This window comes from Salvelinus fontinalis, chromosome 9 (assembly GCF_029448725.1).
Source record: "Salvelinus fontinalis isolate EN_2023a chromosome 9, ASM2944872v1, whole genome shotgun sequence".
Classification (NCBI taxonomy): Eukaryota; Metazoa; Chordata; class Actinopteri; order Salmoniformes; family Salmonidae; genus Salvelinus; species Salvelinus fontinalis.
Genome location: NC_074673.1, coordinates 24,882,507 through 24,901,423, shown reverse-complemented (window position 1 = coordinate 24,901,423; position 18,917 = coordinate 24,882,507). Strand labels below are relative to the sequence as shown.

Sequence of the window (18,917 nt, the reverse complement as noted above, 5' to 3'; positions counted from 1 at the left end):
TGTTATTATGTAAGTTTGTTTGTTCAGGTCTGTTGACTTCGTTTATTGTTTTGTAGTTTGCTCAAGTATATTTTTGTCTTCGTTATTATTATTAAAATCATCATGTATTCCACCTACGCTGCATTTTGGTCCAATCCTTCTCGCCTCTCCTCATCCGAGGAGGAGGAAAAACAAGACGACCGTAACACTGTGTTGTGTATTGTGTTGCACTATATCACAAATGGCTGGTTGAAAGTGATTGGTGGGGGGTCAAATGTAAATAATTGTAATATATTGAACAGGGAAGCAGAACAACACATATATTTGTCATCTCGCTGTCACACAGACACACACATACAGAGTGATTACTGTAACTACAGGATATTAGCAACGGCAACAAACAAAAAACTAAGCTGTATAGTACTTTGAAGCTGTATGACACAACCACACACACACACACACACACACACACACACACACACACACACACACACACACACACACACACACACACACACACACACACACACACACACACACACAATCACCCAAATCTCTCCCACATTGGTGAGCCTGTCCAAAAGCAGAGCTCCCCCACCCTACATGTAACTCCCTGCACACTGCATGCATGGATTCATCACAAAGCAACAGTGACACATATCTCACTCAGACACTGACTGGCTGGCTCCTCAAAGGTTCCGCTTCTAATCACAATCCCTTCAAGGTATGCTTTCAGACAGTTACAGTAGGTCTGATCCATTTAGGGTATACTTTGAGACAGTTAGGCCTGGTCAGTGGTTAGGACAGTTGAAAGTGGAAACCGTAATACGGTAAAGAGAGGGCTGTTTTCAGAGTCTTGATTAAGTTAAGTGCTCTCCCTGTCACTGGGTTATTGTGTCAAAGATCTGCAGGCTTACAGTAATAACACAGAGGCCTGACCGTCTGTTTTGTGTACACTGTACTCTTTTTCATTCTCCTTTTCTCTCCCTCGCTCATTGTTTCTCTCGATCGCTGTCTCTGTCCTTCTGTATTTCTCTTTTTCCCACTTCTCTCTTTTAAATACATAGAACTACAGCATAACAGAGTAACTAGACTAGAATAACACTGTCAGAGTAATCAGAATTCTATTAAACCCAGTCAAACATTGATCCAAGGGAGAGAGACAACAAACACTCCCAACTGTGCTTCTGGCCTACCCCCTAGTGGACAAAGACAGTATTACTAGTTCAACTCAATTGAAGGACGCCGAAAGAATCTTACAAATGCAATAACAAGCATTCATAACACATCCACACACAACGTAGTCCACATAACACAATTAAAATTAATGCGTACAAAACATTAGGAAGACCTGCTCTTTCCATGACATAGACTGACCAGATTAATCCAGGTGAAATTTATGATCCCTTATTGATGTCACTTGTTAAATCCACTTCAATCAGTGTAGATGAAGGGGAGGAGACAGGTTAAAACAGACAGATTGTGTATGTGTGCCATTCAGAGGGTGAATGGGCAAGATAAAGGTGTACCGGTTTGTGTCAAGAACTGCAATGCTGCTGAGTTTTCACGGTCAACAGTTTCACGTGTGTATCAAGAGTGGTCCACCACCCAAAGGACATCCAGCCTACTTGACACAACTGTGGGAAGCATTGGAGTCAAAGTGGGCCAGCATCCCTGTGGAAAGCTTTTGACACCTTGTAGACTCCATGCACCGACGAATTGAGGCTGTTCTGAGGGCAAAAGGGGGTGCAACTCAATATTACGAAGATGTTCCTAATGTTTTGTACACTCAGTGTCTCACACTATTATTCAATTCAATTCAACTCAAGGGGCTTTATTGGCATGGGAAACATGTGTTAACATTGCCAAAGCAAATGAGGTAGACAATACACAAAAGTGAAACAAACAAAACGAATTAACAGTAAACATTACACATACGCTCTCATTATTCTGACTCACTTCACATACACACACTCACTCAGTGTACAACACAAGGTAATTTATCAAACAGACTTCAAACATCTGTTATGCCGTCTTACCAACTAACGTGGTCATTGTTATGCCGTCTTACCAACTAACGTGGTCATTGTTATGCCGTCTTACCAACTAACGTGGTCATTGTTATGCCTGCTATAGGTGTTAGAATACAGCACACATAGATATTGGACCAAGCTAGGGCTTATTCGCTCCCTTCATTCTACATCCTATCACTTTCTTTTCTGCTCGGCAGTCTGAACACAACGCAGGTGTCAGGAGGAATCTCCATTAGGCTGTGAGATATAAAACTGTAGCGTGATGGCTTTGCTAATAAACATGGAGTGGTAGACTGTAAACGCTGCCAAGTCTGTGCCCCATGGGCTCTACTGTACGTTTAGCAGCAATGTCCTGATAGATATTGAACCTGTTAGAGGGCTGGCTGGCTGGATTTGTGTGTCATCTCCATGTGCTCACTAGTCACTGCACAGTGGCTGCTGTTATTGCACTGTCAGACAGAGGGACTCAGAGCACAGCTAGCACTCAGGTCCATCGCTCTTGTTCTGAAACTCTCGCTCTCATTCTGATTCACTTCACACACACACTATCCTTCCATTCAATGTGCTTTACTGGTATGAAATCATCAGGTACAAATAACCAAAGCAATCTCTGTTATTCCCCTCTCTCGCTCTCATACAATCACATTCTTTGTTTCTCCCTCAATTTCTCTCACTCCCTATATCTTTCTCCCTCTCCCTCTATCCTCTCATCCTCCCTCTCATACACATTATTTTTCATCTTCTCCCTATCCTCTCCCTCCCTCCCACTCAGACAGGCACAGAGGGGCTGGCATGCATGAGCTCTGCCCCGCCAGGCGAAAGACTGGAAGGGGAGATTTCTCTGGTGCTGATCCTGAAGTCAGATAGGCCTATCCACAGAGATTGTGTGGGATTTGGTTTCTTAGAAGCAGGGATCTGAATGGAGCAGGAGAAGAGGGGCCAGCTCTCTGAACTGTGGTCCTGACTACAGGCTGTGCGTGCTGTGTGGTGGAGAGGATAGATGGGAGAAGTGTGTAATGCTCTCTCGAATCAGGATACTAGTATAGGGCCTTAGGCTGATGGCACAGTAATGATGTTTAATGTTGATTCGCAGTGACTCATGAGAAAGGAACAGTCCTGATTTACTGTGGTATCTTCCAATGTAGTGTCCCTAAAGTGTGATGTCCTCAAAGCGTTTTCAGATTGCTATACAATGTTTGTGCTTTATTCATGATGAAGGTGCCTCCTAAGGTTTGACTTGTATCGCCATTTGTTTCGTCAAACAGTCCCCTCCTAAAATTGGCAGGGTGCTTTGCAACTTTCCACTTTGCTATCACTCCAGAGTATCTCTGCTCAGTCGTGAGAAAGTGATGACATAATGAAAAGAGACAGTGTGTGTGTGTGTGTAATACCATGACAGCCTTGTCACTTTGTCATCTAGCTCCAACCCTCTGATGGGGTTTCCATGATGCCCTGAGAAGTTGGCCCCAGTCACGCTATTAAGCCCCAGCTGGAAGCACAAACATGTCAACAGATTTATAATCGCTCTCATCATCAAGCCGTCTCTGCCTAGGAAACTTCAGTCAGTTCACACATACCCCACAGCAGACCCAGATAGAGACAGATCGCAGAAAAAAAATCAAAACACCATGGCCTTTGTTATCTCCTCTCTCTCTCCAAACAACATGATTCATTGGCCCTGTTAGGGTTCTTATTGTTGGCTGGGGAACCAGAAGCACCGCTGCGACAAATGCTTATTTCATCACTGTACCACACTCAAACACACGCACATTTTCACACATACATAATATCACACAAACAGGAATGCACACATCCACGCACGCACCCCCAAACACACATCTATGCACGCACACACGCACATCTATAAACGCACACGCACTCACGCACACACTATTGTTACCAATCCCATTTGATATGTATGAGCAGCAGTCACGTTGATCATTCTCCAACAGCTTGAGCAGGTGGTAGCTGCTACTATATTCATCTCTCTGCAGGTGCTCTTCCTCATGCCTGATTGGCTAATCCTCCCCTTCGATCATCCCTCCCCCCTACCCCTCCCATTCCCCTCCCTCATTAAAGCAGCACCACCTGTCAATCATTTTTCATGTATTTTTTTTATTTAACCTTTATTTAACTAGGCATTATGATCATCTGACTCAACCCCTCTACTTCAACCACAGTCAGGTGTGTATGTCAATCGGCGGGTTTATAAACACAGGTGTTTATCCCGTCTAGACGGTGGGTGGGTGGGTGGGTGAATGGGGGGCTTGGAACAGTCAGACTAAGTGCTAGAGCAGAGTGGTACCTCTCTCTACTTAACCACAGATGAGATGAGCACTTGCCAGTCCACCACTTTCATTTAAAGGCATAAAATCAGCCCACGTTCTCATAAACAGTCAGGCTAAAAAGGCCTTATCAGAGGCTGGGTGTTGTGAACGAAATCCTTCTGACGAGTGATCCAATCCCAGACAAGCGTTTCACAGCATTAGCAACAATGTAGTGGAATTCCCTCCTGATCTAGTCTACAATGTATATTTTTCTCTGCCGTTCTTATAACCTATTATTTACTAGGGCCTTGATTGTTTCTTGGTCAGGCAAAACTCCAGTCGTCATTCTTCATACTGATGCCCAAGTTCATGCACTGTGTGATTATTTAACTTTATTCTATACTATGTCAGAATAATTATATCCACTTGCTGAAGGGACAGAAATGCCAAAATATTTCAGCAATGCCCTTTTAATTTTAGCAAAGGTGTTTGTTTGTGCCGAGGTAAAAAGGCACTCGACACTTTGAAGCAATGACAGAACACCAAGTCCACACTACTTCAAACCGCAAGAGATATCAACTAAAACCGGTTAATAATGTTATTTTATGCTCTGGGCACTTTTTCAGTCATACAAAAAATGCAACAAAGCGCCAATGCAAAGCCCTCACTCTATCACTTCAAAACTTATTCCGGTGTCTGCCTGCCAGCTGAAACTATGTGCCAGTGTGTTTGCATGTGTAGGCTACCTGCACATCCCCCTCTGAAGCTTAGGCTACTGTAGCCTACTGATGTTACAAGCGTGATTCAAAAAATAGGGAGAGATTTTTAATTTGAGAATAATTTATTTATTTAACTTTTTCAAAAGTTTACGGTAAGACGTGTTTTTCATTTTAATTCTGGTGCCGCTCTGCACACACAAGCTTGTTAGCTAATTAGCTAGCTCTGGTCCCACGTTAAGCTTACTATCGGAAGTTCAAAGACATTCAAAGTTCCTCCATAGAAGCCTCTCCTCAGTAGGATTAATTCTGTGGGCCTAATTCAGATAATGCATGTCATAACAAGATGCCCAGTGCTTGAGGCCAAGCGTCCTCCTCCACCCTCTCTCGCTCTCTCCCCACCCGTAAAATTTCAGTCACATTTCAAGCCCTACACTTGTCTATCCATCGTGCATGTAAAAAACTACAGCTTGCCCGCTCCATAGCAAGCTGCTCTATCCGCACTGAGTGGTGAGGTTTATTTTCTAGGTTTAAAAAGGAACAGAAAGGAACTACATAAACCTGTACTTTTTGGGGGTTCAAACCGGATCAGAACTTTATTTTGCAGGTCGGAACAGGAACTTTCAAAGTAAACTTACCAAAACGTATTAATTGTGCTAGAAGCTGTTAAATGTAATAAGTCAGAATTTTCAGCTTCAAATTACAGATGGGAGTTAGACATTATTTTTAGATTCCGTGTGAGGAAAGTAGAACTCTGATAAAAGTGTCGGGAGAGGAAATATTCTCAGCTGCAGTCCTGACAAGTCAATCCAAAACACAACAAAGGCTGCTGATCTGAACTGATACGGTCTGTCCCGTCTACAATCCCTCGACTGTTACCACAGCGATATCAGGGGGAGGAAGTGGACGTGTTATTGTTACGAGCTCAAATGCTTTTGGTGGATGACACATACAGAAGACACACTCGCACACATACACACTACAACACAAACTAAAAGTTGTGGTACACACCTGCTGCTCACTCACATACAAACCCTGTACCCTGTACTCGTTTGCATACTCACAAAGACTCAAATGCATCTTAACATACACACATGCTAAGAAAAATGGACTGAGATGCAAAACGGTACATGAAAAGGCATACAGTTAAGCACGCAAATATGTACACGCATTCAAAGACCCAAATGCTCTCACACAAATATACTCACTCACTCACTCACTCACTTTGATGCTCAGCCTTTACACACAGAGCTGTAGTTGCAGCATGTGCCTTTGGCCCTGGCAAGGCTCCACCCTGGGCTCCTGCAGCAGAAGGAAGGAGAACAGACCTGTCCAAACCCAAAAGACAGGAATGTCCAACCCCACCCAAGATAAGCAGGTTTGTCACTAATAGCAACGCACAGAGCACAGCCCTGGGAAACACCAGGGCCAATCACATGCAGAGAAAACACAAGATGAGGTGTTTTGCAGCTTTTTACATGTCTGGGTTCAGTCTTGGGTCAGCTCTCTCTTTAAAGGGAAATTTCACCACTGCTCAATTTTACTATATATGTCCATTTATATGAAATTATTATATTATATGTGTCATAAAAAGTTAGAATTTCCTCACTAAACGCAAATACGATCTCACGGATAGAAAGGGGCCAGCTACATTTCCTGGTTGTAAGCAAACCACAATCCAGAATTTATATTTATTTCAGGACGCAGTACCGCTAAGTGGAGGCGTATCCAGTTGTGAGAAATAACCAAATGCCTGTGTCTGTAGCCAGCGGATTTCGAAACGGAACTCAAGTCTCAACTGATGGGGTTGCCATGTCATTGAATGTCCATCGATTTTCCCCTTCACTTCAAAGAGGAAGGCATCAGATCAGCCAACATCAGAGCAGCAGAAAATAAGTCAAGCTGAGCTAACGTTACCTAGCTAACAAACTACATTTGTTTATCTAAACTAAAATATAGCTAGCTAGCTTTCATAATATGCTGGCTAGACATTCCAAAGCATGTAATTAGCCAGCTGCTATCTGGCGATGTGATTTGTAACTTTTCAAGCTAACATTAGCTTCGTTAGCTAGCTTAATAGCTAACGGTTAGCTAACGTAACCAAACTAACTACCGGAGGCTAACGTGACTATGTGTTCTATTTAGAGTCCGATTCCATCAACATAGGTAGAGGCGTCAACATAAGTGTAACAGTAGTAACTTTACGTCGTCCCCTCGCCCCGACACGGGCGCGAACCAGGGACCCTCTGCACACATCAGCAGTCACCCATGAAGCGTCGTTACCCATCGCTCCACAAAAGCCGCGGCCCTTGCAAAGCAAGGGGCAACACTACTTAAGTCTCAGAGCAAGTGACGTAAATGATTGAAATGCTACTAGCGCGCACCCGCTAACTAGCTAGCCATTTCACATCCGTTACATAAGCACCAGGAACTAGTGTAAGTCACCTTCTAAAATCATACAAAAGTCTACTAAATATTTCCCATGATGAGCAAATAAATATACTGGAGCTAGGCATAAAAATGGACTGTCTTGTTGTCATAGTTAGTGTGTTTACAAGTAGGCTACAACTTCTACTGTAGTTTTCTCTGTATTATGGAGGCTTAGTTGATTGTTCATGTAAGGCTTGAAGTCTACATCGGAGAAATGTAGTTATTAGTAGGGAGGCGATGGTGTGGGTGACTGACTGGTGTCTGTTGGGGGTGGGTATTGTGTGTGATGGTTAGTATGCATGATCTATTGACATGAGGGGGGTGGGTAGATATAGTACCTTGTTTGATTGTGTATTGATGGGGACAAAGTAGTAAAATGTTGTCTAATCACTGACTACTGTGTGTCCTACAGACTAACCCTGCTACTGATGACAATGACCTTCAAATCAAAAGTCATTGGTCACATGCGCCAAATACAACAGGTGTAGTAGACCTTACAGTGAAATGCTTACTTTCAAGCTGTAGTAACAATGCAGTGCTGTAACAATTAGAGGTCGACCGATTAATCGGAATGGCCGATTAATTAGGGCAGATTTCAAGTTTTCATAACAATCGGAAATCGGTAATTTTGGACACCGATGTTGCAGATTTATTTATTTTTTACCTTTTTTTTTTGTTACACCTTTATTTATCTAGGCAAGTCAGTTAAGAACACATTCTTATTTTCAATGACGGCCTAGGAACGGTGGGTTAACTGCCTTGTTCAGGGGCAGAACGACAGATTTTTACCTTGTCAGCTCAGGGATTCAATCTTGCAATCTTACGGTTAACTAGTCCAACGCTCTAACCACCTGCCTGACGAGGAGCCTGCCTGTTACGCGAATGCAGTAAGAAGCCAAGGTAAGTTGCTTGCTAGCATTAAACTTAACTTATAAAAAACAATCAATCAATCAATCATAATCACTAGTTATAACTACACATGGTTGATGATATTACTAGTGTGTCCTGCGTTGCATATAATTGATGCAGTGCGCATTCGCGAAAAAGGACTGTCGTTGCTCCAACGTGTACCTAACAATAAACATCAATGCTGTTCTTAAAATCAATACACAGAAGTATATATTTTTAAACCTGCATATTTAGCTAAAAGAAATCCAGGTTAGCAGGCAATATTAATCAGGTGAAATTGTGTCACTTCTCTTGTGTTCATTGCACGCAGAGTCAGAGTATATGCAACAGTTTGGGCCGCCTGGCTCATTGCGAACTAATTTGCCAGAATTGTACGTAATTATGACATAATATTGAAGGTTGTGCAATGTAACAGGAATATTTAGACGTATGGATGCCACCCGTTAAAAATAATTATGTAACGGTTCTGTATTTCACTGAAAGAATAAACGTTTTGTTTTCGAGATGATCGTTTTCGGATTCAACCATATTAATGACCTAAGGCTCGTATTTCTGTGTGTTATTATGTTATAATTAAGTCTATGATTTGATAGAGCAGTCTGACTGAGCGATGGTAGGCACCAGCAGGCTCGTAAGCATTCATTCAAAGAGCACTTTCGTGCGTTTTGCCAGCAGCTCTGCTGTTTATGACTTCAAGCCTATCATCTCCCGAGATTAGGCTGGTGTAACCGATGTGAAATGGCTAGCTAGTTAGCGGGGTGCGCTCTAATAGCGTTTCAAACGTCACTCGCTCTGAGACTTGGAGTAGATGTTCCCCTTGCTCTGCATGGGTAACGCTGCTTCGAGGGTGGCTGTTGTCGATGTGTTCCTGGTTCGAGCCCAGGTAGCGGCGAGGAGAGGGATGGAAGCTATACTGTTACACTGGCAATACTAAAGTGCCGATAAGAACATCAAATAGTCAAAGGTATATGAAATACAAATCGTATAGAGAGAAATAGTCCTATAATTCCTATAATAACTACAACCTAAAACTTCTTACCTGGGAATATTGAAGACTCATGTTAAAAGGAACCACCAGCTTTCATATGTTCTCATGTTCTGAGCAAGGAACTTTAACGTTAGCTTTCTTACATGGCACATATTGCACTTTTACTTTCTTCTCCAACACTTTATTTTCGCGTTATTTAAACCAAATTGAAAATGTTTCATTATTTATTTGAGGCTAAATTGATTTTATTTATGTATTATATTAAGTTAAAATAAGTGTTCGTTCAGTATTATTGTAATTGTCATTATTAAAAATACATTTAAAAATCGTCCGATTAATCGATATCGGCTTTTTTTGGTCCTCCAATAATCAGTATCAGTGTTGAAAAATCATAATTGGTCGACCTCTAGTAACAATGCTGTTGTAACAACCTTAACCAACAACGCAGTTTTAAGAAAATACAAAAAAAAGTAAGAGATAAGAATAACAAATAATTAAAGAGCAGCAGTAAATAACAATTGCGGGGCTATATACATGGGGTACCGGTACAGATTCAATTTGCAAGGGCACCGGTGTTGAGGATAATTGAGGTCATATAGTGGGGGGGGGGGCAATGCAGATAGTCTGGTTAGCCATTTGATTAGATGTTCAGGAGTCTTATGGCTTGGGGGTAGAAACTGTTTAGACGCCTCTTGGACCTAGACTTGGCGCTCCGGTACCGCTTGGCGTGCGGTGGCAGAGAGAACAGTCTATGACTACAGTGGCTGGAGTCTGTGACAATTTGTAGGGTCTTCCTCTGACACCGACATCAGGCAGTGATGCAACCCGTCAGGATGCTCTCGATGGTGCAGCTGTACAACCTTTTGAGGATCTAAGGACCCATGCCAAACCTTTTCAGTCTCCTGAGGGGAATAGGTTTTGTCGTGCCCTCTTCACGACTGTCTTGGTGTGCTTGGACCATGTTAGTTTGTTGGTGATGTGGATGCCAAAGAATTTAAACCTCTTAACCTGCCTCACTACAGCCCCGTCGATGAGAACAGGGGCGTGCTCGGTCCTCCTTTTCCTGTAGTCCACAATCATCTCCTTTGTTTTGATATCGTTGAGGGAGAGGTTGTTGTCCTTGCACCACACGGTCAGGTCTCTGACCTCCTCCTTATAGGCTGTCTCGTCGTTGTTGGTGATCACTGTTGTGTCATCGGCAAACTTAATGATGGTGTTGGAGTCGTGCCTGGCCGTGCAGTCATGAGTGAACAGGGAGTACAGGAGGGGACTGAGCACGCACCCCTAAGGGGCCGCCGTGTTGAGGATCAGCGTGGCGGATGTGTTGTTATAGGGATGCACGATATATCGGTGAACATATCGGAATCGGTCGATATTATCTAAAAATGCCAACATCGGTATCGGCCCGATGTCTAGTTTAACGGCGATGTTAAAAACCGACGTCAAAGCTACCGTGCATACCTATATAACGTGACGTAATGACGCCACGTAAAATGTTGCGCTACACGTCCAACACAGCATTCCTAACTTATTCCACAATATCTGCTATGTGGATCGAGCCGTCAACAAGTCGAGCAGTCATTTGAAAGAGTAAGACAATTCAAAGGCAAAATCCATTAAAGCCAAGCTAATGGAATTCAATGCCCTTGACAATCAACCCTTCTCTGTTGTGGGTGATGTTGGCTTTCACCGACTGGTAGAGCATTACCAAGTGAGCTATTTTTCAGACGTTGCCCTACCAGAGTTACACAGTAATAACGTCACTGCTATTAGCTTCATGACATACATGCTATGGAACTCTGTTTGGGTCTTTGTGTGTCAAAAAAAGATACAGTAGCGCTGTCAAAGCTGTACAGAAAAGTCTGCAAACAATCAAACACCGGCCACAAACAATGTCACATCTGCTCCTGCTACTCCCTCTGGTGTTCATCCGGTGTCTTCTTAACCTGCAGTTACTCCCCCAGTACTCTCTCTCCCTCTGTGTGATTGTGTGGTTGGAGACAGGTGTGCTGGAGTCAGTGCAAATCCCTTCCAGCTGCAACTCGTTCCATAATCAAGACCTCTACAAATACTCAGTCCTGCCACTTCCACTCTGACAGATTGTAATCTCTGCTCATTACCGCTCTGTCTCTGGCTCCTGTCTCCTGTTCCACATTTCACCACCCAACTACCTACCTCTGTATTTTACTCACCATCACTACCTTGGATTCCCCTCAGGATCTGTTTACCCTGTTCTACTCAGCCAACTCCAACCTCTGTCTCCACATCTGGTTTTTCTGCAACTCATCCGAGCTTTCCCGGATCTGCACTCCATATCTCTCTGTGTAACAATAAATATTTTGGTTCATTCATCCCTGTTTCCTCATCTGAGTCTGCTCTTGGGTTCCCCGGGGGTCGGTCCGCTTAACAGTGTTTACAATACCGCATTGGTAATAAAGCATCCTTTGTTCGACCGCAACTTCTGGGGTAGCTAGCTTTACCTTGTTACGTAGCTAGCACCAATTACAACCAGCCTGAAAACAATGACCTGTAAAAACTGCAGTCATTTTTATTATTCTTAGCAATGATTTAGGAATCCTTGTAAGTATTAGCTAGGTTGCCACTTGTTGTTCGCCTATTGAAATTGAACTTCAGTTCATGAAGATAAATAGCTAGCCAGCTACTTAACACTGTTGCCCAAAGCTAAAGTTATAAGCAGCCAGCTAGCTTCATCTGGCTAGTGAGGCTCGACCGGACCATGTGTTGTGAAGCTAGCCACAATAAGGATTAGGCACAATAGTGGAATTTGCAGTTTGCCATTGACAGTGAATACAAATAGTGGAATTATGCCCTACTTTTATTTTGAAGGCTAACCGCAAGTCCACTATTGTTGCTAATCCTTATTGTGCAAGAGGTCGAAGCAGTGGGTGGTAAAGAAAGAGTACAAGAGGCTTGTCCGCCTGGCTGTGGAGTGCAGAAAGGACCAGACGGTTGTCTACAAGGAGCCAGAATCTCAGCCCCCCAACCCAACAACCCTGGCAACGTTGCCATAACGCCAAAGCCTGCTAAACGAGCTGGCTTTACTCATCTCAAGAAGAGGTTCACCTGCCTGGAACATTCAACCAACACAATATCCATATTCAATGTGACTGATGTTGTAATATAGTATAGAATGCTTAGTATGCTCACAACTGCATTGTGGTATAGATAGTGATCGCTTTTGTACGTATGTACAGTATATAATGGTGTTTCATATAATATTTTTTACAAGTGTACTGACAAGTGACTTAATCATTCCTGCTGCATCAGAAACCAATAAAGTGTTGACTTCAACTTCTGGATCAATTCATTGTGATATTAATTAAATGTATTTGGATAAACTAGCTTTATACTTACTGCTAAAACAATTGATGCAGGGAGTTGGTGTATCATTTCAACTTTAATTTGTTGGCAAGTAAACATGTTTCAATAAAACAATAGATTAGTCTGTCTAACTGAGGTGAGTTTACACAACAGGTATGTTAATGTCTGACATACTTTTATTCATGGTGTGTATGTGGACACCTGCTCGTTGAACATCTCATTCCAAACTCATGGGCATTGATATGGAGTTGGTCCCCCCTTTGCTGCTATAACAGCCTCCACTCTTCTGGGAAGGATTTCCACTAGATGTTGGATCTTTGCTGCAGGGGACTTGCTTCCATTCAGCCACGAGCGTTAGTGAGGTTGGGCACTGATGTTGGACGATTAGGCTTGCCTCGCAGTCGGCGTTCCAATTCATCCCAAATGTGTTCAATGGAGTTGAGGTCAGGGCTCGGTGCAGGCCAGTCTAGTTCTTCTACACCGATCTCGACAAACCATTTCTGTATGGACCTCGCTTTGTTGATGGGGACATTGTCATGTTGAAAAGGGAAAGGGCCTTCCCCAAACTGTTGCCACAAAGTTGTAAGCACAGAATCGTCTAGAATGCCATTGAATGCTGTAGCATTCCCTTCTTTGGGCCTAGCGCAAACCATGATAAACAGCCCAAGACCATTATTCCTCCTCCACCAAACTCAAATGTATCTTAACATACACACATTTTGTTATGGGATCTTTCACATCTCCTTGAGTCATCAACTTCTTTGTATACAAGCGGTATTGTCTGTGAGAGAAAGACGAAAACGGTATTACACATTCATGGGCAATCGTTGTGTACTGATGGAATTCTACTGTAGCAGCAAGGTGTAGAATGAGACGTCTTACAGACACACGTTAGCTAGCTAGCTACAACACACAGGTATAGTTACTCCAAAACTAATATGAGTCATAAAGCCATAGTCTTTCCGTTACTCTCCGCCATTATCATCAAAACATTTATCAAGTTTTGCTCCTAATGAGAGGAAAGGGAGGCTAGCTAGGCTAGTTAGCTAGCTATAACATTAGACTATAGTACATTTTAGATATATCAAATACACAGCTAGCTAAACTTGGCTAGCTTGCCTTGCAGTGGTACTAGCAAGCCCTGATATGTCCAAATCAATCACCAATTGTACTGTACTGAACAACACTGCTTTGTGTCAAAAGAGAGCTTATATTGCTAGCTAGCTAACAACAGCAAAATTGCTTATTACTCATTTGCCCTTCTGAGTCCTGGCCCAGCTGGTCTAGGCTGCCGCCGCCGCTGCTTGTTAGTCTCGCAATTATTTTCCCTCGCTGTTTCAACTCCTCTTCAGTGTATTCTGGATCAAATAAATAGGGCCGTATGTTCCTATGTAAAATAAAATAAAAACACGGAGGAAGAGGAATCATCAGAAGCAGCCATTGTAACTAATTATTTAGCAATCTCGGATAGACAGTGCATGGTTATATAGCTTCCGTGAACCTGTAAACTACTACCTCTGCCATTTTGAAAAGACTGCCTTCGAGGGTGGGAACAAGGAAGAAGGGCTCCCGTCAGGCTGTAGTCTTTACAAAGCGAGGGAAAATGAGTCAACCTAGATATCCTGCAATGTCCTGGCAGATAGGAACATTGTTGAGACAATTCCAATTGCTCTGTTGGACAAGGACAACTATATCTACTAGCTGCTAGGGTGATTGTGCAATCAGCGAAACACAAAGGCCACAATAATTGCTACAAAACATGACTCCATTAATTTTTAGATCATCAGACAGCAGGCTCAATCAACCAATGATGTCATTGGTTGAACTCTCCCAGCGCAAACATGTAAAAACTACAGCTATAGTGCATAATTATGTCTGAAACACCCTCTCATCACTCATAATTATGTAGGAAGACTAGAAAAACACCCCAAATAGTGTCTTGCGGTGACATTTCCCTTTAAGGGCCAGCCATAAAGGCTGGTTATCTTTACCTCAACCCATACTTTTTGGCCCATCAGACAGAGGGCATCACAGGAGGTTGGTGGCACCTTAAGGGGGGAGAACGGGCTTGTGGTAATGACTGGAACAGAATAAGTGGAATTGTATCAAATGCATCAAACACATGGAGCATTCCATTTGCTCCATTCCGGCCATTATTATGAGCCGTTCTCATTAGCCTCCACTGGAGGGCAGGATCATTGGGTATAGTGGCATTGCAGTTTCAGCCATGGGCTCTCAGCCCTGTTTAATTGAATCATTCCCATAACGTCTTTTAACATGTTTGGGATAGGGGGCAGCATTTTCAAGTTCGGATGAAAAGCGTGTCCAGAGTAAACTTTCTGCTACTCAGGCCCAGAAGCTAATATATGCATATTATTAGTAGATTTGGATAGAAAAGACTGAAGTTTCTAAAACTGTTTGAATGATGTCTGTGAGTATAACATAACTCATATGGCGGGCAAAAACCTGAGAAAAACTATCCATCACTCAAACAACTATCCATCAAACACCACTGTATACCATTACCAGGAGGGAAACACTAGAGCAGGTACCAGTGGTGGAAACTCGGAAGGATCTGACCCTCGACGTACACATACACAGACACTCCGAGAGATACAAATACACACACATACACACCAGGGTTGAGGTCAATTCAGAAGGTAAACTAAATTCCAATTCTAGTGTTCTTTCTGAATCGTCTGGAATTTAAAAGGAATTGACACCAACCCTGATACACACAAGCTTGGATATACACACACACACACACACAGTCATACACTTCCTTTCTCTCGCATACACACACACAAAAACACACACAGTGGCAATCACAGAGTAGGACATAAGCTCTCAGAAAGGAATCGCTCCCAGCATCATTAACGCAGCTCATAAATCACTTTGCGCGTTTGGGTAATGCTCCACTGAGGAAGAGTGCTGAACCCAACCCAAGCCTGAACAAACCAAATCAGTTAATTTGCTGCTTACACTGATTTGTAAATGATAAAGTAGGTGCAGTGAAATTATTGTGTATCTAGCTCCAGCAGTGCATTTAATGTCTAACAGTACAATACTAATACAGAAAAAACAAGAAACAAGTGCCCCCTTTCAAATCCCCAACGCCACACTGGAGATGCTGCCCCAGCTCCCTAATGGTTCTACCTCCTGTCCAGTACCGCTATCAATAACACAATTACTCCAGGCAACCCTCAGCTGTGACACACTCAACCCACACACACTCAATCACACATAAGATTACATTTGCAAAGTAGTGGACATCTGCGAGAAGAGAAGCCAAGAAGTCAATTGATTGACAATGCCTACATTGTTTCTGCATTATGTGCTGTAGTAGTCATCTCACTTGCAGCTTAGGGGCCTGTATTCATAAAGTTTTTCAGAATAGGAGTGCTGATCTAGGATCAGGTTTGCCTTTTAGATCATATTGAATAAGATTTTATGGACAGGAGAGACCTGATCTTAAATTAGCACTCCTACTCTGAGATGTTTTGTGAATATGGGACCAGTGGTTTGTACTGTCTCCAGACCTGTTAGTAGTTTATAGAAAGAAGAAATCCTGATTCTCAAGCCCAAGGGGGGAGTCCGTTCCTCCGGGGCCAATCTGTAACCTGGTTTTTCCTCAATTTTAATTTCTTCAATTATGTATTTACTTTCCTTCATCCAGTCCTGTGTGCCTATCATTTACAAGCTGAAGTATGGGCCACAGAGGATATCATATCTGGTAACAATTTTGAGCCTCTGTCAAATTGGAGCTTGAGCATTTAACAGTCCTCTGAGGTTTGAGTTTAAGGTTGAGCCCCCCTCCTTTTTCAAAGCCCTTCACTTCCCTTAGACAAGTTTGTGTTTATGTTTCAACATACTGCAAGCCCTTAACCAACAATGCCGTTTTAAGAAAAGTTGGTGTTAAGAAAGTATTTACTAAAATAAACTGAAGTAAACAATAAATACAAATTAGTAGGCTATATAGTGATGTAGGCCATAGTGATGTGTGTCTGTAGGTCTGTACCATCCCTTTGTTATCTCTCATGTCCCCTAAAGCGTAGTGGGAGGGACAGGGCTGGGCAGACCAATGTAGTACATTTGGGAAGAAAATTGACCTTCAATTAATCGATTCATGAGAGATCCTCAGAAAATAACAGATCATTCTCAATTCAATTTATTAATTTGTCACTTCCTAAACTTAAATTGAATTGACCCCAAACCTGTGTGATGTTTTCCATGGGATTAGGGAGTCCCTCTTCACTAGTAGGAAATATCACACACCGCTGGCTATACCTCCACACTCTGCTCCAACAGCTCCACTAGTCCACAGACTACCATGCTAGGGCTGATGAAAAGACAAGAACCAAGGGTTCTGATCTCACATGGGAAATTAAGCAGGGCCTGGAGCACACTTAGATGTTCCAACACATACTGTATCAAATCTTAACTTTAGGGGGGACACAAAAATTGATGCAAGATCAAGATCTATGTGGCAATGTACTTCTACCTATTTTTAACCCAACACTATGAGTAAGGTAAGAGAGAGTTTCCATTGGCATGGCACAAAACATGCCTTGGCTTTACATGGTTGTTAGACACCTGGAGAAGAGTCTTGACTGGCCCTAAAACAGACAGTCTAGAACAAGTCTCCAAGGTATTTCTCACAGGCAGCCCTAGTCACACCAGATACACCACCATGACACTGCCCCCCAGTGGCCGAGGCCGGCATCACCTCCAGACCGCCAGCGTTGTGTTGACACATGAGCACTCGGAGCACTCTTAGGTTCCATCTCATTGACTCATTAGATTACCACCTGGAGCAGAGCTGAGAGCTAAGAAGCCCTCAGGAGAGCTCTATGTGTGGGTGTGTTGACAGTGTGTAAAGGTACCCACAGTACCCATGCACCCGCCCGGTAATCAAAGCCAACAAAACACTGCTTCCTAAAAAACACTCTGGCACAGCAATTGACCAATTCAACCTGCCATTGATTTCAAAGATATTGGGTAAACAGAAGAGTTGTATTAACTCTGATGGCTGTGCCAGACACAGGAGACAAGAGGACAAAGGCAGATCTGAGGGATAGGCTAGCTAGCATAGCTCTACTGATGTTCCTGGAGCTACAGCTCACACACTGATTTACCCGGATGTTTTACCCAAAAGACTCAGACTAGGCCTACATGAACTGGCATCCGTGTTTCACTGGGCCATGCCTCTGTCAGACCTGCCCTGACTTGGGGCCAGGCCCTGGGTACTTTAAAGCTTGCATTTACATATCAATGGCTAACTGAACATTAACACCGCAAAAAGCAACAGTCTTCAATGATGCAGAGGTTGTTGATTCTTCTCACCAAAGTCTTTAGTGTCACACGCCTGATGAAAACACAGCACCAGAGCTGACGTTAACATAAAACTCTGGCGGCCCCTCTGGTGTGGGGATAAGTCGCTATGGAAAAGCAACATTACTGACTGGGGGGAAGACTCGCACGGGTAAACACACAACCATCAGTCTGACCATCCGACAAACAGACATACGTTTAGGGAGAAGGAATGTGTGTGTGTGTGTGTGGGGGGAGGTTCCATGAGATGTTCTTTGGATATACAACACACCCATAAGCACAGGACACATTTGGACATAAACCCACACCTATCTGTCTTAGGTAGCACTGGTTGTCTTCTCTCTGGCCCTGCTCCACGCTGGCTGGCTGCTGTCCACACCTTCCTAACAGGGACAAGAGCAGACACACACACATCAGTCAGTCATCAGTCACTCACATTAAACACACATCACAATACATCACATCAATGTGTATTGAGTGTGTTTCACTGCCTCACTGCAATGAACTGAGCGCTCCCTTTGAGAGCTTGTTTTGATAGAGTATCTGAGGCGGAGAGAAAGAGAGCGAGAGAGAAAGAGCGCAAGAGAGCAAGAAAGAGAGCTAGAGAGAGAGAGAACGCAAGAGAGAAAGAGAGGGAGAGAGGAGCAGCTGTGGGCCCCACAAGGCCATTTGGACGGTGCCCAAATACTAGGGCTGACCCCATTTAGTCGACTGGTCGATTGTTTGGTCGATAGGCTGTTGGTCGACAAAGATTTCTTTAGTCGAGCAGCAGCAAAAAAAGAAAACATTCATGGTGTACAAGACACCTGTCTGATTCATACTTGTCTGATTCGCGCCTGTCTGAGTGGACGCCGTGGGGATATCACAGTCCATCACTCTAAGGCATGTGCTACTGAAATGCTGCAACACTAATAAAAATAAT

General features: G+C 43.2%; 1 protein-coding gene across 1 annotated transcript in view; it reads right to left on the bottom strand.

Moving 5' to 3' along the window:
- The window catches only part of LOC129862325 (uncharacterized), a 577,333-nt gene that overhangs the window by 459,011 nt on the left and 99,405 nt on the right, over window positions 1–18,917 (bottom strand). Inside the window, exon 2 of the mRNA XM_055933839.1 lies at window positions 18,304–18,378. The gene's annotated coding sequence lies outside the window, so the exon portion shown is untranslated. The remainder of the gene's footprint in view (window positions 1–18,303; window positions 18,379–18,917) is intronic.